At 44.4% G+C, this 21,154-nt stretch overlaps 1 protein-coding gene across 2 annotated transcripts in view; it reads left to right on the top strand.

Moving 5' to 3' along the window:
• The first annotated feature begins 1,360 nt into the window (after nt 1-1,360).
• si:ch211-243a20.3 (uncharacterized protein LOC100151507 homolog) overlaps nt 1,361-21,154 on the top strand; it is a 64,443-nt gene continuing 44,649 nt past the window's right edge. Inside the window, exon 1 of one of the 2 annotated variants that reach the window (XM_060899532.1) lies at nt 1,361-1,530. The gene's annotated coding sequence lies outside the window, so the exon portion shown is untranslated. Of the gene's footprint in view, nt 1,602-21,154 lie in introns of both variants that reach the window. The other variant, XM_060899531.1, reaches the window with a different exon arrangement.

Below are 21,154 nucleotides of genomic sequence, written 5' to 3'. Positions count from 1 at the left end.
GCAGTTCATGGAGGAAACCCACCAACATCCCAGAGTTGAAGCTGTTCTGTACGGAGGAATAGGCTAAAATTCCTCCAAGCCGGTGTGCAGGACTGATCAACAGTTACTGGAAACGTTTAGTTGCAGTTATTGCTGCACAAGGGGGTCACACCAGATACTGAAAGCAAAGGCTCACATACTTTTGCCACTCACAGATATGTAATATTGGATCATTTTCCTCAATAAATAAATGACCAAGTATAATATTTTTGTTCATTTGTTTAACTGGGTTCTCTTTATCTACTTTTAGGACTTGTGTGAAAATGTGATGATATTTTAGGTCATATTTATGCAGAAATATAGAAAATTCTAAAGGGTTCACAAACTTTCAAGCACCACTGTACTTCATAGTATACTGGAAATATACTATTAGTTTACTCGTTACACACTTCTAGTCCACTTTTTAGTTTATAAAAGTATACTTTATAGCATATTGGAAATATACTAGTAGTTACTGGTTATATACATCTAGTCTACTTTTTAGTTTTGAAGTATACTGCAATTACCCTTCTAGGTATACTATTAGTTTTCTAGCCATAACCCTTACCTCATGCACACAAGTGCATGACAAGTGCATGACAAGTAGACAGCTCAAGTGTTTTGTACATTAAGTTACAATGAAGTTATAAAGGTAAGAATTCACAAAATAGTAACAGATACTCAGGATTAAGAACATAATTTTCTTTAAAAATCAAAATTTAAAGCAACATTGTATTAAATGCCAAAATATAAAAACATGGCAATGACAACTGAAATTGACATCCAAGCTCTAAAGAAAAAGAAATTAATAAAAAAATTTAATTATCCCACTCAGGATAAACAAAAAACAAAACAAACAAACAAACAAACAAACAAACAAACAAACAAACAAACAAACAAACAAACAAACAAACAAACAAACAAACCCTGATATGGAACCACAGACATACCTAAGAGTCAACAATGCTGAAGCACAACTACAGGGCAAGTACCGGTACATTTAAACAAGGCACAAATATTTTAATACTTTATTACACTTTTGTTAAGTATAGCTTGATCAAAAGTTTAAGTACAAGCTTAATATACTTAGACTTTTCTATATACTTTTCAGTATAAGCCGAGTATACTTATGTATAACTTTATGAAGTATATCTGTGATAAGTAAATAAAAAGTAAACTGAAAGCATACTTTCTTATTTTGAGTTTAAAAGAAGCACACTTGAATAAACTTCTTTTTTGTAAGGGAGGGGCAAAAAAAAGCAAAAACTGTAAAAAACTTGCCATCTGGACACAGCTGGGCTGAGGGAGAGAGAGAGAGAGAGAGAGAGAGAGAGAGAGAGAGAGAGAGAGTTGAAGCATGAATTCTCTCTCTGTCTCAAATAAAAACAAGTGGGACACAGCTATAATCACATCACTGCTGCTCAGAAAAGGAGGGGAACAAACAAGAGATAGACAGCAATTCAGAAACGGAAAAAGGAAAGCAGGAGAGAGCTGTAAACCAGTGACCTGAAGGTAAAAAGAAAAAAAAATCCCACAGTAGGTGTAAGACAACCAGCAGAAGAATACTGTTACCTTCTGAAAGTGTGAGTGTAATGTTTATCTGAATAAAAAAACATTTCTTAAACATTTTCTTATTTAACGCTATCATACTGTAGTTTATGCAAGTTGTTCGGTTTCTTTCACTTTCTCTTCAACAAAATAGTTTAAATGTTATATGGAAAGTTCTTGATGTACCTTTGCTTTTACTGCCAAACCCTTTAATCTCTATGGCACGATGTCCTGAGCCATATTTGGCATCAGACCCCTGTGCATGTGTCCATTTGATGAGTCCAATGGGGAAGGAATTGATTAAAGCTAGTTCAGGAACAGAGTCTATAAGACATCTGTTTTTCCCATTGTAGTATTGTAACTCATAGTATATAGCACCAGCACTTGGGAAGGTCATTGTTTCAATTTCAACTGTCTTGCTCTAACATTTCTTAAAGGTGGAATTTTTAAAAAAAGGTAGAAGTTCTTACATCTGGTACAAGTCAAGAAAATATTTATTCAGAGGAGAAACTCTGGTCTGGGTGTCACTCCAAACTTCATAAATGTGAAATAGAAAAAATATCCTCAATGAGGCTGTAGCTCATACCGGCCACTGCTGTTGTGTGTGAGTTTGAAATCCGATCAATCCTGTAGCAATTTTCGTGAAATTGCACATGACCCCTCTGGAGCCTCATTCGTGGTAGGTGGCGCCACCTGGTGAACAACTCTTGTTGGAATATGTCTTTCGAGTCTTCTGGGTGAATTTCGGTGAAAACATCTCAGCAGTTTATGAAGAGTAGTGTTTAATGTGATGAGTCACCCAAAAATTTCAGACACCCATAAAATCGTAAATATGACAGGTGGTGCCACTGTCTTGACAATTTTTATACATACCAACCTGGGGAACATTCCATAGGAGTTTGATAAGAATCCGATCACTCCTTTAGGAGGAGTAGCAATTTTCGTGAAATTGCACATGACCACTCTGTAGCCTCATTTGTGGTAGGTGGTGCCACTTGGTGAACAACTCTTGTTGGAATATGTCTTTAGAGTCTTCTGGGTGAGTTTTGGTGAAAACGTCCCAACAGTTTACAAAGAGCAGCGTTTAATGTGACAAGTCACCCAAAAATTTCAGACGCCCATAAAATCGTTAATATGACAGGTGGCGCCACCGTCTTGACAACTTTTATGCACACCCACCTAGGGAACATCATATGCGAGTTTGATAGAAATCCAATCAATCCTGTAGGAGGAGTAGCGCTTTTTGTAAATTGTGGACGGACGACAACAACGGATGGACAACGTGTGATTGCATAATCTCATCTGGCCTGGCCTGCAGCCGGATGAGCTAAAAATTATATGGACCCACTTCTTCAAACCAGTTAAGACTCACTTGTCAATTATGTTACCTGTTACTCTATAAAGAGCCATTCCTTGACTAGTATCCAGATGTTCTATCCTCAACAGCTACTATAGATTCAGCTAACTTTGGCATATTAAAACCATTAATATCCCCAAACCCGAGATATTATAAACCTGGTATTCCTTTACTATAATATTTTCTCCTTAGTGTCTTCAAGTGGTATTTTATTGGGAGGAATAAATTCATGTTTGTTATTACATGATGTATACCAAAACCTATGTACAATAGAATTGTTGGAAGTTATATTTTACACACTGGACTTTATTTAGCCTTAATTTCTGAATCGTTCCAACTTGTAGACATGTCTACTGGCTTCCTTGTTGACTTTAGGCAATTCCTCGGCCGTCACTTCACTCTGTTTTCAATTCAGCCAACTCAAAATGTGTCAGAACATCTGTTTTGGCTTCTTTTCACACATGAGCCTCCTTGAGGATCCCAGGTCAAATTTGTTTCTTTTCAAAATCAATTATCAAATTCAGTGCTGATAACTTAAGTCCAAAAGTTACATTAATATTCATGTAAGGAACCTGCACATGTTAGAAATTGGGTTTTCAGGTATGCGAGTTGATTTTCTGGGCTCTCCTTTCAGTTTATGAAAATTACCTGCATGCAGTTCAGGTTTCTAAGATTGCCAGAAAATTTTGTGAATGTAGAATTGCTGAGATGGGGATTTATAATGGCATCTAGAAAACATGCCTTTAAACACAATTGCTTGCCTTTAAACCTGCCAAAAAATGAGGGATAGAAAGTGTGGATGGAAGAAGGAAGTAGCTTTTTTCTCTTTGATGTCTAATGTAATAAGATGTTATAAAATAAAAAAGAATAAATAATACAAGGATATGAAAGAGATGATATATTGTTCTAGGAATAGTTCTAGTTGCAATGATCACATCACTGGAAATTTGGTGCCATTTAACAACATGGCTTCACCTTCACTATGAAACAGCTTATAAAATAGCACTTGATCCAGCACAAATCATTATTTTTAACATTTTAAACACACACACACACACACACACACACACACACACACACACACACACACACACACATTTAAAGTGTGGTATTCCACAGGGCTCAGTGTTGGGCCACTTGAAGAAATTATCTGTCAACATTGCCTTCAATCCATGATCTTTCAAAGACATGCGGTTAGGTTAACATGGGGTGGCCTTAGCCTGAGGTGCCCTTGAGTGAGGTACCATAAACACTAACTGCTCCCCAGGCGCTGTAGTATGGCTGGGTATGTGTGCGTGCATGTGTGTGTTCACTGTTTCAGATGGGCTAAATGCAGAGAGGACTTTCACTATGCTTAAAGTGACACAGGTTGATGTATTCAAAAGATGAATACTACCCTGTGGAGCTAGAATAACCCCTAGGTATTTGAATCACACTCTGTATTTCCTGCTGCCTCATGCCTGTGAAGGAGAATGAGCTGGGAAAATACAACCCCGATTCCAAAACACTTGGGACAAAGTACAAATTGTAAATAAAAAGGGAATGCAATGATGTGGAAGTTTCAAAATTCCATATTTTATTCAGAATAGAACATAGATGACATATCAAATGTTTAAACTGAGAAAATGTATCATTTAAAGAGAAAAATTAGGTGATTTTAAATTTCATGACAACAACACATCTCAAAAAAGTTGGGACAAGGCCATGTTTACCACTGTGAGACATCCCCTTTTCTCTTTACAACAGTCTGTAAACGTCTGGGGACTGAGGAGACAAGTTGCTCAAGTTTAGGGATAGGAATGTTAACCCATTCTCGTCTAATGTAGGATTCCAGTTGCTCAACTGTCTTAGGTCTTTTTTGTCATATCTTCCATTTTATGATGCGCCAAATGTTTTCTATGGGTGAAAGATCTGGACTGCAGGCTGGCCAGTTCAGTACCTGGACCCTTCTTCTATGCAGCCATGATGCTGTAATTGATGCAGTATGTGGTTTGGCATTGTCATGTTGGAAAATGCAAGGTCTTCCCTGAAAGAGACGTCGTCTGGATGGGAGCATATGTTGCTCTAGAACCTGGATATACCTTTCAGCACTGATGGTGTCTTTCCAGATGTGTAAGCTGCCCATGCCACACGCACTAATGCAACCCCATACCATCAGAGATGCAGGCTTCTGAACTGAGCGCTGATAACAACTTGGGTCGTCCTTGTCCTCTTTAGTCCGAATGACACGGCGTCCCTGATTTCCATAAAGAACTTCAAATTTTGATTCGTCTGACCACAGAACAGTTTTCCACTTTGCCACAGTCCATTTTAAATGAGCCTTGGCCCAGAGAAGATGTCTGCGCTTCTGGATCATGTTTAGATACGGCTTCTTCTTTGAACTACCGAGTTTTAGCTGGCAACGGCAAGGCCGGATTAACTATATGGGCCTGCGGCACAGTGCCCAGGGGCACTAACCACTCACAGCCAGTGGGGGGGCACCACATGACAGAAACTTTAAAAATATTTTTCGTGAATGTTTGTACACTTAAAATGGTTATACACTTGACATTGTTAAATAGTCATATATAATTCATTATGAACACTAATTTCATAAGAACAACAACAATAATCATAATTCTGAGCAAGAGTGGCCTATGTGACCATTAACCCCCCCTTTCCTCAACCTGTCAGTTGAGCCAGTCCACCTACGGTGAAATGTATAAATTTTTTAAAAACCGCGGTAGAAATGAAAAATGGACAGACATCAATTGAGTGGTTGTGCAAAGAGAAAATTAAAAAAAGAGAAAGACTCCAAGCGTGTAGCTGGAATTAAAAATGTTCCAGTGTTAGATTGTTTTTTTATAAAAACATCAACAACTGCTGTCACTACCAGCGCTGAAGCCGAAGCTAGTGAAATCAGCGATGCTAGTGAGGGAGATGGCCCTGCTAGCACTAGCCAGGGAGATGCTACAACCACAGCCAGTGTTAACCGAGGGGTCGGCGATGACAAGGATCCCCTTGAGGAAGATGGGAGTGAGGGAGACCCCGGGGAGGAGGATATGTGCGAAGCCACTTTAAGCCAGGTAGAGATCAGTTCACACCATGGTGACGAGAAGGAAGACGAGGGTGTTATGGATGTCAACCCAGCGCAGCCGACGCCAGTAGAACACTTCTCTATTTCAACTGATCTTGCGCTATGGGGAGATCTAATGGAGTTGAAAAAAGAACTGTGGCTATTGCTAATGGTCCTGCCACCTACCACAACCGGGCAGCTAAATATGCAGCATCCACATGGCACGACGGTAAGAAAACCAGATTTCTTACAAATGATCTCTTTCAATGCCAGCTGCCGAACAAACAATCAGTGTCCAGAGATTGGCTAATCTACTCCCCTTCAACCGGCATGGTTTATTGCTTTGTGTGCAAATGCCTGGCTGTGCAGCAAAACACCTTCACATCGGGATACAGTGACTGGAAACAGTAGCCTACTTAATAAATTTTCAATGAGGAAGAATGACCTTGTTTATGTGTACTATTGTTTATGTATATGCTACTATTTTTGACAGCAGAGGGCAAGGTTTGTGAGTGTGTGCAGGAGGTTACTGAACGTGCGTCCAGGGTGGTGGTGGTGGGGGGGCACTTGAGGTATATTGCCCAGGGGCACTGCATTGGCTTAATACAGCACTGGGCAACGGCGGATGGCACGGTGAATTGTGTTCACAGATAATGTTCTCTGGAAATATTCCTGAGCACATTTTGTGATTTCCAATACAGAAGCATGCCTGTATGTGATGCAGTGCCGTCTAAGGGCCCGAAGATCATGGGCACCCAGTATGGTTTTCCGGCCTTGACCCTTATGCACAGAGATTCTTCCAGATTCTCTGAATCTTTTGATGATATTATGCACTGTAGATGATGATATGTTCAAACTCTTTGCAATTTTACACTGTCAAACTCCTTTCTGATATTGCTCCACTATTTGTCGGTGCAGAATTAGGGGGATTGGTGATCCTCTCCCCATCTTTACTTCTGAGAGCCGCTGCCACTCCAAGATGCTCTTTTTATACCCAGTCATGTTAATGACCTATTGCCAATTGACCTAATGAGTTGCAATTTGGTCCTCCAGCTGTTCCTTTTTTGTACCTTTAACTTTTCCAGCCTCTTATTGCCCCTGTCCCAACTTTTTTGAGATGTGTTGCTGTCATGAAATTTCAAATGAGCCAACATTTGGCATGAAATTTCAAAATGTCTCACTTTCGACATTTGATATGTTGTCTATGTTCTATTGTGAATACAATATCAGTTTTTGAGATTTGTAAATTATTGCATTCCGTTTTTATTTACAATTTGTACTTTGTCCCAACTTTTTTGGAATTGGGGTTGTACAGTGCACTAATGTTTACACTTGTGTACAGAAACGGTCGAAGTTTATCCTCATTATAATATTATAATGAGTGAGGTCGCAACAGACATGGCGGAACTGGCAGCCTCTGACATAGAAGCGAGTGCTTGAGAGACAGCAATATTTACTCGGCTTGTCTGTCGTGTTTTTTCCCTCTCTTTTCTGGCATGTTTTGCCATTGACAATGTCAGATACTTCCTTAAAATTGTCATTTATCTCGATTTAGGAGTCTTCGTTCGATCTGGGCGATCCACTATATTTGCTGTGGCTCCACGGTCGCGACCTCTGACCTGCACGTGACCTCACATGACTTTTCTGAACTGGCTTCCGAGCGGTTTGTAAACAGACTAACATGTGGTTAGAACACCCCAGATTAGGAAATAAAATGTACTGAAACAAGATGATGCATACCAGCTATAGGGATGGGTATCAGCTCAAACAATTCAGAAAGCGGAGTGGATTAAATGATTCCTGAACCAGCACATCGACCTGTGTCACTACGTGTTCATGCGATGAATAAAGTTCTTCTCCTTCTTCTTCTTCTTCTTCTTCTACGCTGATGATACCCAAATGTACCTGGTTATGCAGAGATCAGATCAGCCATCATGTCTAGGTAAATTAGAGCTTTGTGCAAAAGACGTCGTACAGTGGATAACTAATAACAAGCTAGTTTGTAATTCTTCTAAGATAGAAGTTACTGTATTCACTTCTTGTCACGTTATCTTCCCCGGGAACCTCAAGAAAAGGATCACATTAATGGCGTAGAGATCAAGACAACATCTAATGTCCGCAACCTTAGGGTAACACTTGATCATTTCCTAACGATGCATACTCACATTAACAATCTTTGCAGGTCAGCATCCTTTGTGCTCAAGCACATCGGGAGTATCTGCAACTATCTCCACCTGCCTAGCACAGAAAAACTAATCCATACCTTTATAACCACAAAACTGGATTACTTCAATAGCCTCCTGGTTTACCAGACAAGGAAATTTCGAAACGTCAATGTATTCAGAACTCTGCCGCTTGTCTTGTCACCAAATCTAAGAAGTCACACCAATTCTGCATTATCTTCACTGGCTCCCTGTATGCAAATGCATCACCTATAAGATTCTGCTGATCACTTACAAGGTCTTAAATGGTATGGCACCTGGATACCTGGCTGATTTGCTCACTCTACTGAAACCAAACCGAATTCTACGATCTAATGCTAATGATAATCTATGCCTATCAAGACCAAAGTTTAATACTAAGACCTACCGGTATGGTTCGCACACATTTTCCATATGTCTGCCTATGCTGTGGAATGATCCCTGGTGAAAAATAAATGTACTTTATTGTATTTAAAGTATATTCATATTTTCAATAGTATATTGAAAATGGGGTGGCACGGTGGTGTAGTGGTTAGCGCTGTCGCCTCACAGCAAGAAGGTCCTGGGTTCGAGCCCCGGGGCCGGCGAGGGCCTTTCTGTGTGGAGTTTGCATGTTCTCCCCGTGTCCGCGTGGGTTTCCTCCGGGTGCTCCGGTTTCCCCCACAGTCCAAATACATGCAGGTTAGGTTAACTGGTGACTCTAAATTGACCGTAGGTGTGAATGTGAGTGTGAATGGTTGTCTGTGTCTATGTGTCAGCCCTGTGATGACCTGGCGACTTGTCCAGGGTGTACCCCGCCTTTCGCCCGTAGTCAGCTGGGATAGGCTCCAGCTTGCCTGCGACCCTGTAGAAGGATAAAGCAGCTACAGATAATGAGATGAGATGAGATATTGAAAATGTACTTACACAAATTGTACTTTTTGTAAATATATAAAAAGTATACTAACATCACGCTTTAAATAATTATACTATATTACACTTTATAGAAATATATTATACTAAAATATACTTTAGGTGAAAGTTATGTGTAATTTAGCACATAAAAGTACACTAAATACACTTCAAGTTGCACTTTTCTACAATTTAATTACAATTAAAATATATTTAGTACAAAATTAGTTGTTCCAAAATAGCATGCCTCAAGTTAACTAATCATAAACACACTTGAAGTATATTGATGATTAGTGTGGCTTCAAGTACACAAAAGTATGCTAAATTTTAGTACACTTAGCACATTTATTTTTCACCAGGGATTTGCCGCTGTCGATAAGAAATCACTCTATCCATTGACACTTGTAATGGAAAACTTAAGACAGACATTCTTATTTGATGCATAAATAGCTTTGCTTTGTGATTTTTTTGTTTTTTTTTAATATTTGATATTATTTTATATTACTATCAGTAATATAACACCTCCCTGGGGAGGTGTTCCAGGCATGTCCCCCCGGGAGGAGGCCCCGGGGAAGACCCAGGACACGCTGGAGGGACTATGTCTCTCGGCTGGCCTGGGAACGCCTCGGTGTTCTTCCCGAGGAGCTGGCCGAGGTGTCTGGGGAAAGGGAAGTTTGGGCTTCCATGCTTAGACTGCTGCCTCCGCGACCCGGTCCTGGATAAGCGGAAGAAGACGAGACGAGACGAGACTATCAGTATTCAATTTACCATTTTATGAGCCTGACATCATGGTGCCAGGCTCTTAATATGTGATAATTCTAAATATTCTTCTTATTGTAAGAGCACTGAGATTTTATGTCATGCATTTAAAGAATAATTTATTAAATTTTTATCAGGCACTGACAGTTAATCACTCACACAAATTAATGAACCCAAGAGACACTAAATTGCAGTCATTAAATTTTGGGATGTAGTTTACGTTCTCATTTGCTATTTTGAATTTAAATAATAATAATATTCATTTGTTGCACTTCGCTGTAAAGAAAACATGCTGATGGTTGAGTGGGGTAAACTGATCGGACATTCATCTGCTGTGTTGTTTGTAACATTATTGTTAAAAGAAGTTCTTATGAAATCCTCAAAATAAATAATATCTTTGATTAAAATGCGTCTACTCTGATGCCCTCCATGTAAAAAATGTGCACTTTAAAGTGACAATACTATTAATTAATTGTGTCATATTTATATATTGGGTGGCACGGTGGTGTAGTGGTTAGCGCTGTCGCCTCACAGCAAGAAGGTTCGGGTTCGAGCCCCGTGGCCGACAAGGGCCCTTCTGTGTGGAGTTTGCATGTTGTCCACGTGGGTTTCCTCCGGGTGCTCCGGTTTCCCCCACAGTCCAAAGACATGCAGGTTAGGTTAACTGGTGACTCTAAATTGACCGTAGGTGTGAATGTGAGTGTGAATGGTTGTCTGTGTCTATGTGTCAGCCCTGTGATGACCTGGCGACTTGTCCAGGGTGTACCCCACCTTTCGCCCGTAGTCAGCTGGGATAGGCTCCAGCTTGCCTGCGACCCTGTAGAACAGGATAAAGTGGCTACAGATAATGAGATGAGATGAGATATTTACATATTGAATATTAGCTTTGAATAGCATTCAATAGGGCTTTTTTTTTTTTTTTTTTTTTGTGTGTGTGTGTGTGTGTGTGTGTGTGTGTGTGTGTGTGTGTTTATTTGTAGCCCAAAACATAAATTTCAGCATGACATAGTCTGTTAGACAGTGGAGCTGGACTTAATACTGACACACACACACACACCTCTGTTTACTCAAACTCTTGTGCATAAGTCCCACATTGTAGTTAAGTCTGTAGTTACATTTGAGTTCGAAACTCCAATGTGTCGAATTTCAGTGTTAAATCTTTATTACACAATTAACTCAAATCTGAATATGGCCTTTAGCCTCTAACTGATTCCTTACTGTTAAATTACTGCATAAAATGCACGTGTAAATGCCTATAGAGCGTTTTGCTTTTTTATACTCCAAATGAGCGCAATTATACTACCAGCTGCTCATGCTCACGAGACTCTCATGAATACCACCCCTGGAGTGAGAATGCTGATCTAGTAGCAGTTTTTGTCTTTCAATGAACACAAAATTACACATTCATCTCAGAGGGATGGAGGAAGCCGATTCGAGATCAGCACTCTTACATTGTGATACAGGCTCCATATGGGCCCTTGTCTTTATAAGTCCTGGGACAGGGGCCATTTGGAGAAATACCATGACACTGACGCACTCTGTTTCAGTTCCCAGTGCCAGTTACATTCCTCTCTGATTACAGATTTGTGTTAAGCTTTAACCTTTACATCCCACATCACTGATGTTACCAGTACAGAGCACTTTACAGGCTTAACACTGTCCAAACCAGAAGGGACTAGTATTGTATTGCGCACTCATTTATTTTTGCCCAAGAGTCCACTCTCCTTTGCAGGCTCTCAACATCTGGGACTCCTGAACAAAGGCTACTTGTCTCTGAAGCTTCAAATGAACTAATTAAGTTTCCATTGAATTATAGCAGTCACAAGACCAGCATTCCATCCTGCCTTTGAAAATAGATACTGTTTTTATCTGTGATTTTCTAAGTAACTAGAACAAAAACACAATGGAAGCACTGGAGAATGAGAGAAGAACAAACACATACATGTTGAGTGTTCTGACATTCTGACTTTTGAACTTTTTTTTTGCTTTTAAAAACACTATCCAACTTCATTTCTCAGATTTGGAACAAAAATGAGGCTAGATTTAAATCATATGAGGATACAAGAACAGGTACAGTGGTGCTTGAAAGTTTGTGAACCCTTTAGAATTTTCTATATTTCTGCATAAATATGACCTCAAACATCATCAGATTTTCACACAAGTCCTAAAAATAGATAAAGAGAACTCAGTTAAACAAATTAGACAAAAGTATTATACTTGGTCATTTATTTATTGAGGAAAATGATCCAATATTACATATCTGTGAGTAGCAAAAGTATGTGAACCTTTGCTTTCAGTATCTGGTGTGACCCCCTTGTGCAGCAATAACTGCAACTAAATGTTTCCAGTAACTGTTGATCAGTCCTGCACACCGGCTTAGAGGAATTTTAGCCCATTCCTCCATACAGAACAACTTAAACTCTGGGATGTTGGTGGGTTTCCTCACATGAACTGCTTGCTTCAGGTCCTTCCACAACATTTCGATTGGATTAAGGTCAGAACTTTGATTTGGCCATTCCAAAACATTAACTTTATTCTTCTTTAACCGTTCTTTGGTAGAATGACTTGTGTGCTTAGAGTCGTTGTCTTGCTGCATGACCCACCTTCTCTTGAGATTCAGTTCATGGACAGATGTCCTGACATTTTCCTTTAGAATTCACTGGTATAATTCAGAATTCATTGTTCCATCAATGATGTCAAGCCATCCTGGCCCAGATGCAGCAAAACAAGCCCAAACCATGATACTACCACCACCATGTTTCACAGATGGGATAAGGTTCTCATGCTGGAATACAGTGTTTTCCTTTCTCCAAACATAACACTTCTCATTTAAACCAACAAAATCTATTTTAGTCTCATCCATCCACAAAACATTTTTCCAAAAGCCTTCTGGCTTGTCCACATGATCTTTAGCAAACTGCAGATGAGTAGCAGTGTTCTTTTTGGACAGCAGTGGCTTTCTCCTTGCAACCTTGCCATGCACACCATTGTTGTTCAGTGTTCTCCTGATGGTGGACTCATGAACATTAACATTAGCCAATGTGAGAGAGGCCCTCAGTTGCTTAGAAGTTACCCTGGGGTCCTTTGTGACCTCGCCAACTATTACACCCCTTGCTCTTGGGGTGATCTTTGTTGGTCGACCACTCCTGGGAAGGGTAACAATGGTCTTGAATTTCCTCCATTTGTACACAATCTGTCTGACTGTGGATTGGTGGAGTCCAAACTCTTTAGAGATGGTTTTGTAACCTTTTCCAGCCTGATGAGCAACAACAATGCTTTTTCTGAGGTCAAGTCTCCTTTGTTCGTGCCATGATACACTTCCACAAACATGTGTTGTGAAGATCAGACTTTGATAGATCCCTGTTGTAGGTGCATTTGGGTAATTGAGTGATCAATCTCATTAAATCTGAAGGTTAATAATTAAAATTGAATCAGTCTCATTTGAATCATTTTCAGTGAATCATTTTCATTGAATCAGTCTCATAAATCAGTCTCATTAAATAATACCATTAATTTTGGTGCTTTATAATAAATTACCAAACAGCTAAATTATGCTATATTCCAAATTATTATGATCACTTATCATATTACATAAATTATATGCACCTTTTTGAATTCTTTGGGAGATTGTGTGACTTCATAAACATTGGAACACAAATAAAACACACAGTTTCAATAATAAATTAATTTATTATAACAAAGATAAAAATGGATAATGGCAGTTGAAATATATGCAAACAGTGAGGTGTGTGTGTGTGTGTGTGTGTGTGTGTGTGAGAGGCCTTGTGTGGGTGTGGCCTACACAAAAGAATTAGCTTTGGTTGCTAAGACAAAAGAATGTTATCTAAGTAAAACAAAGAATTAGCACGTGTTGCTAATGTGTGCTTGTGTGTATGGCCTGTGTGTGTGAAAGGCCCTATGGCCTGAGCAGAAGGCTAGCGTGGGATGCTAGCTAGGTATGTCTGTGTGTGTGTGTGTGTGTGTGTGTGTGTGTCAGGCCTGGTGGGGCCTGGTGACCACGTGTTTGACAAAAGATTAGCTCTGTGTAGCTAACTCCACATGGTGGGGGCCTTGTGATCCCTTGAGACAATACAATTAGCCCTGGAGGCTAATGGAACAAAATAATTAGCCGTATGTTTAGCTAAGGTGTTTGTGAGGCCTGGTGAGCTAGCTTTGGTTGCTAATTAGACAAAGAATTAGCCGTATGTGGCTAACTAAGGCCCAAGGATCCTACCTCGTGGAGTTAAGACAAAAGGGGTGTGTGTGAGTGTGGGGGAAGGACCGCCACGTGTTTGGGTAGGCCTATATTAACCTCGTGTGGCTAAGCTAAGACAAAGGGGAGCTAGCAAAAGGTGTGTTTGTGAGTGGTAAGGCCTAACAGTCCTTTGGGGACAATACAGTTATCTCTGGATGCTAATAAGATAGAAGAATTAGCCATAGCAGCTAATCCACTAGCTTTATAACATTACCAAATTCACTGAAACCTTGATACAATCAAAATGTGTAATAAGGAAATCAAAATGTTAGTAAGGGATAGAGAGAAGCATGCACAGCCTATCTATTAAATAATTGAGAGATTAAAACAAAATAAATCATGTGGCAGCGGGGGCGTGGTCAAGCGCCGGTCTGTGACAGGAGGGTGGAGCCGGGGAAGGTGAGTGGCAGAATCGCGACACCTGAGGATAATTAACCTGTGTTTGTGTGTGTGTTTTCCCAGTAACCGCTCCCTATTTAAGGAGGCAGAGAGAGAGGAGAGGGAGCGCAACCCGGGACCAGACGAGTGTGTGTGTGTGTGAATAAACAACGAATAACTAAGATTTTTAGACTGAAAAGTTGTAAGAATAAATCACCTTGTCTGCCTCCAAACGCTGTCCTGCCGTCCTCTGTGCTCCACCCACACTCAATACACGCTACAGTGGTGCCGAAACCCGGGAACAGGTGGAGCACCAACACAGCAGCCCCATGGAATCCTCCCCGTTCACGGACTTGGTCCACGCCCTCGCCACAGCTCAGCAGAGCCAGCACCAGGCACTTGTCACGCTCCGAAAGGAGCAGGAGCGCCGCTTCGAAGCCCTGGTGCTGGCCCAGCAGGAAGATCGAGAGGCGTTCCGGCGTCTCCTCGCGTCGGCGGGGTCCACCAGCGCCCCGGCCGTGGGCCCGTCTCCCCTCACCGTGACCAAGATGGGCCCGCAGGACGACCCCGAGGCTTTCATCACATTGTTCGAACAGGTCGCCGAAGCCTCGGGGTGGCCGATGGAGCAGCGCGCGGCGCGCCTCCTCCCCCTCCTGACGGGAGAGGCGCAGCTGGCCGCGCTACAGCTCCCCGCCGATCGCAGGCTGGCCTACGCCGACCTTCGCCGGGCTGTCCTCCAGCGCGTGGGGCGCACGCCGGAGCAGCAGCGCCAGCGCTTCCGCGCGCTGCGGATGGAGGAAGTCGGCAGCCCGTTCGCGTTCGGCCAGCAGCTCCGGGACGCCTGCTGGCGGTGGCTGAGGGCCGAAGATCGCGACGCCGAGGGAATCATCGACCAGGTGGCGCTGGAACAGTTCATCGCCCGCTTACCAGCTGGAACCGCGGAGTGGGTCCAGTGCCACCGCCCGGCGTCGCTGGATCAGGCCGTGGGACTGGCGGAGGATCATCTGGCGGCTGTTCCTGCAGCAGGACAGCGGACGACAGCATCTTCTTTCTCCTCTTCTCTCTCTCTTTCTCCCCCCCCTCCTCCCGTGTCCCGTCCTCGCCCCATTCCCCCACCGCGGAGGCGGGGGCCGGCTCCACCCCAGCCGGCCCGCCGCCCCCGTGGTGCCCTCCCGTTTCTCCCTTCTGTGTCTGTCTCTCCCCCCCCTCAGGTGAGTGAGCCCCAGAACACAGCTGCAGAGGGAAGGCCCGGGCCGGTTTGCTGGCGCTGCGGGGATCCGGGCCACCTGCAGCAACAGTGTGCAGCGATGGAAGTGGGGGCGTTGGTGCGGATCCCCGACGCGCCAGAGGCTGCCCTCGATCGGGCCGGAGCGTATCGCATACCGGTAAGTGTACAAGGGGCTACATATCAGGTGTTGGTGGATTCAGGTTGCAATCAGACCTCAATCCGCCAAAGCCTGGTGCAAGGGGTGAAGGTGTTGTGTGTGCACGGGGATATTCACAGCTACCCGTTGGTGTCGGTCCACATACATTTCAGAGGGGAGAAATCGATAGTGAAGGCGGCGGTTAATCCTCGCCTTACCCACTCTTTGATCTTGGGGACTGATTGGCCGGGATTTCGGGGTTTAATGGCACGCCTAATAAAGAGTGGGTCCTGCCGGTTAACAGGGGAGGGTCCCGGTGTCGCTTTGGCTGGAGCTGCGGTCGCAGAGCCGTCTACGTCATCTCCGCGACAGAGTGAGGAGCCACCGGCCCCTCCTCTTTCTATTGGGGAATCCCTCGCGGATTTCCCACTGGAACAATCGCGAGACGAGACTCTGCGACACGCGTTTGACCAAGTGAGAGTAATCGATGGTCAGACGCTCCCGCCGGGCGCCACCCCGTCCTTCCCCTATTTTGCCATTTTGAAGGATAGGTTATACCGAGTGACGCAGGACACTCAGACGAAAGAGCGAGTCACCCAATTGCTAATTCCAAAGAGCCGCCGGGAATTGGTATTTCAGGCGGCTCACTTTAATCCCATGGCTGGACACCTCGGGCAGGATAAGACACTCGCCCGGATAATGGCCCGGTTCTATTGGCCGGGGATTCGCGGCGACGTCCGTAAGTGGTGTACGGCGTGCCGCGAATGCCAGTTAGTAAATCCAGCGGCCATTCCAAAAGCGCCCTTGCGCCCCCTACCATTAATCGAGACCCCATTCGAAAGGATTGGGATGGATCTCGTCGGGCCATTAGATCGGTCAACACGAGGGTACCGCTTTATATTGGTTCTGGTGGACTATGCAACGCGATACCCGGAAGCGGTGCCTCTTCGCAATATCTCAGCACGCAGTATTGCGGAGGCCCTCTTCCACGTCATCTCCCGGGTTGGAATCCCGAAAGAGATTCTGACTGACCAAGGCACCTCGTTTATGTCACGAACACTGAGCGAACTGTATGGGCTACTGGGTATTAAGCCGATCCGCACCAGCGTTTATCACCCACAGACGGACGGTTTAGTTGAACGGTTCAACCGCACCCTCAAGAATATTATCAAAAAATTCGTAAGTGAGGACGCACGTAACTGGGATAAGTGGCTCGAACCCTTGTTGTTTGCAGTGCGAGAGGTCCCCCAAGCCTCCACGGGGTTCTCCCCGTTTGAATTATTATATGGGCGTAAGCCGCGCGGCATCTTAGATGTACTGCGGGAAAATTGGGAGGAGGGACCTTCACCGAGCAAAAACGAAATTCAGTACGTTATGGATCTGCGCGCAAAACTCCACACGCTCACCCACCTAACTCAGGAGAATTTGTGGCAGGCCCAGGAACGGCAAACCCGCCTGTACAACAAGGGCACGCGCCTTAGAGAGTTCACTCCGGGAGATAAGGTACTTGTCCTGTTGCCCACGTCGAGCTCCAAATTAATCGCCAAGTGGCAAGGACCCTTTGAGGTCACACGGCGAGTCGGGGACGTCGACTATGAGGTTAGGCGAACGGACAGGGAGGGGGCGCTACAGATCTACCACCTCAATCTGCTGAAACTTTGGAACGAGGAGGTCCCCGTGGCGTTGGTGTCGGTAGTTCCGGAGAAGGCGGAGCTGGGGCCGGAGGTCCAAAAAGGGTCATTGGCATCGCGTACCTCTCCGGTCCCCTGTGGAGACCACCTCTCCCCGACCGAACTCACGGAGGTCGCCCAGTTGCAGGCCGAGTTTTCGGATGTGTTCTCGCCCCTGCCCGGTCGCACTAACCTCATAGAACACCACATAGAGATGCCCCCGGGGGTGGTAGTGCGGAGCCGTCCTTATAGATTACCCGAACACAAAAAAAAGGTGGTTCGGGAAGAACTTCAGGCCATGCTCGAAATGGGCATCGTCGAGGAGTCCCACAGTGACTGGAGCAGCCCGGTGGTCTTGGTTCCCAAGGCCGACGGCTCGGTCCGGTTCTGTGTGGACTATAGAAAAGTCAACGCGGTGTCTAAATTTGATGCGTACCCAATGCCTCGTATTGATGAGCTGCTCGATCGACTAGGCACGGCTCGCTTTTACTCGACACTGGATTTGACGAAGGGATATTGGCAGATCCCCTTGACTCCATTATCCCGGGAAAAAACGGCCTTTTCCACACCGTTCGGCTTACACCAGTTCGTCACACTTCCTTTTGGGCTGTTTGGGGCGCCTGCTACATTTCAGCGGCTGATGGACAGGGTCCTCCGGCCCCACGCCACCTATGCCGCCGCTTACCTAGATGATATCATCATTTATAGTAATGATTGGCAGCGGCACCTACAACACCTGAGGGCCGTCCTTAGGTCGCTGAGGCGGGCGGGACTCACTGCCAACCCGAAGAAGTGTGCGATTGGGCGGGTGGAAGTACGGTATCTGGGCTTCCACTTGGGCAACGGGCAGGTGCGTCCCCAAATTAATAAGACGGCAGCGATTGCGGCCTGCCCGAGGCCCAAGACCAAAAAGGGGGTGAGGCAGTTCCTGGGGCTGGCTGGCTACTATCGTAGGTTTATACCTAATTATTCGGACGTCACCAGCCCGCTGACTGACCTCACTAAAAAGGGGGCGCCAGATCCGGTCCAGTGGACGGAGCAGTGCCAGCGGGCTTTCTCTGAGGTAAAGGCTGCACTGTGTGGGGGGCCACTTTTACACTCCCCTGACTTCTCTCTCCCTTTTGTGTTGCAGACCGATGCGTCAGACAGAGGGCTGGGGGCCGTTTTGTCCCAGCAGGTGGAGGGGGAGGACCGCCCGGTCCTGTATATCAGCCGGAAGCTGTCGGTGCGTGAGGGGCGCTACAGCACCATTGAAAAAGAGTGCCTGGCGATTAAGTGGGCGGTCCTCGCCCTCCGTTACTACCTGCTGGGGCGCTCTTTCACTCTCTGTTCGGACCACGCGCCCCTCCAGTGGCTCCACCGCATGAAGGATGCCAACGCGCGGATCACCCGTTGGTATCTGGCACTCCAACCCTTCAACTTCAAGGTGGTCCACAGGCCGGGGGCGCAGATGGTCGTGGCGGACTTCCTCTCCCGTCGAGGGGGGGGGGGGGAGTCGGCTGCCGGCCGGACGAGCGCCCGGCCTGAGTCGGGCGGTGGGGGTATGTGGCAGCGGGGGCGTGGTCAAGCGCCGGTCTGTGACAGGAGGGTGGAGCCGGGGAAGGTGAGTGGCAGAATCGCGACACCTGAGGATAATTAACCTGTGTTTGTGTGTGTGTTTTCCCAGTAACCGCTCCCTATTTAAGGAGGCAGAGAGAGAGGAGAGGGAGCGCAACCCGGGACCAGACGAGTGTGTGTGTGTGTGAATAAACAACGAATAACTAAGATTTTTAGACTGAAAAGTTGTAAGAATAAATCACCTTGTCTGCCTCCAAACGCTGTCCTGCCGTCCTCTGTGCTCCACCCACACTCAATACCCGCTACAAATCAATTCAACATGCTGCATGTGTATAGTGTAACAATTAAACGTGAGTTTAAATTCACGCTACTTCAATAAAAGCTAATTCCTAAGACTAGGTTTTGCCCAAATGCCAAGTCTTACTCAGTATCTTGCCTCTAGCAAGATTATGAAGAGATGTTCCGAGACTTTGGAGTTCCATTGTGGAGGTCTCTGTGAATCAATTCCGTGGAGCAGAGAACTTGATCCGACGCATGGTCGCTCGTGATGAAAAGAAAGTCTCTGATTAAATAATGTGCACAGCTCTTGAGTTAAAAAGGGTTCAATCGCTTCTTAACTTTAAAATAACTGCCTGGTCTGCAGTAGTATGTACTTATAAGGAACAAATGAAAAACCGGTTGTAAACTCAAGCTGAGTTTGAAATCGCACGATCTTAGAGTCTACCGTGGCCAAAGGTAAACAAAGAAAAGCGCGAAACTCTGATTCTTGCAAGAAAGAAAAGAAAAGACGTCTTTTTGGGTTTGCTCGCGGAGCGAGCGATTCCTCCTTGTGTCCGTGTTGAATCACGGCGCCAAAAGAGGCGGAGCTAGGAGTTCCTGGGTTTCTTATGCCTTCATGTAGGATGTGACGTTGGTGATCCCGCCCACGCTTGACGTAGGTCAACACGGAAGTTGGCTGATGGGAAATATAGTTTCTTAAAGAGACGGACTGAATGTACCTACACTGTTCTTTAAATAAAACAGGGTGCCCACTCACACCTGATTGTCATCCCATTGATTGAAAACACCTGACTCTAATTTCACCTTCAAATTAACTTCTAATCCTAGAGGTTCACATACTTTTGTCACTCACAGATATGTAATATTGGATCATTTTCCTCAATAAATAAATGAGCAAGTATAATATTTTTGTCTCATTTGTTTAACTGGGTTCTCTTTATCTACTTTTAGGGCTTGTGTGAAAATCTGATGTTTTAGGCCATATTTATGCAGAAATATAGAAAATTCTAAAGGGTTCACAAACTTTCAAGCACCACTGTATTTTGCCCCCCCCCCTTACACATTTATACCCCATAACATTTTTCACAACAGTAACGATCTAATATACAGTCAGAAATAGCCAATCCATCAAATATATTAATGATATAAACTGATGGACACCTTCATTTTCTTAGGGATCCAACATGCTTATACATATGCTTCTGTAAACAAGAGACAACTACAGTGTTTTGCAAAAGTATTCATCCCCCTTAGTATTTGTCCTGTTTTGTCGCATTACAAGCTGGAATTAAAATGGATTTTTGGGGGGTTAGCAGCATTTGATTTACACAACATGCCTACCACTTTAAAGGTGCACATTTTTTTTTATTGTGACACAAACACTAATGCCGCTTTTCCACTACCAACGTGGCTGAGTTGAGCTGAGCCGTGCCGTGCTGAGTTGGGCTGAGTCGAGCTGAGTGGGGCTGTTGGAGTTGCATTTCGACTACAACCATGCTGAACCGTGCTGGCTGGAAGTGGGTGGACACATTGGGTGGAGTTAGCGAAAGTGGGTGGACGTCACGTGATGTCGTTAGGCGGCGCAAACAGTGACATCAGTGATCTTTTAAGTGGTAGTCTCACGACCCGGATAGTAAACAATAAACATGGAGGACATGGAGTCGTTAGTGTTGCTGGTCTTGGTGCTGTGGCTTGTTGTCACCGACAACGCCAACAGATACTGGCAAGAGCGTATAGATGAGGCGAGGCGCATAAGGCTTCAGAAATTCTCGTAATTCGTAATTATTCTTCTTCCGGGTTTACGGTGTTTACCGATCCCAGC

This window comes from Neoarius graeffei, chromosome 18 (genome assembly GCF_027579695.1).
Source record: "Neoarius graeffei isolate fNeoGra1 chromosome 18, fNeoGra1.pri, whole genome shotgun sequence".
In the NCBI taxonomy this organism is placed as follows: Eukaryota; Metazoa; Chordata; class Actinopteri; order Siluriformes; family Ariidae; genus Neoarius; species Neoarius graeffei.
This window is presented reverse-complemented; position numbering and strand designations above follow the sequence as displayed.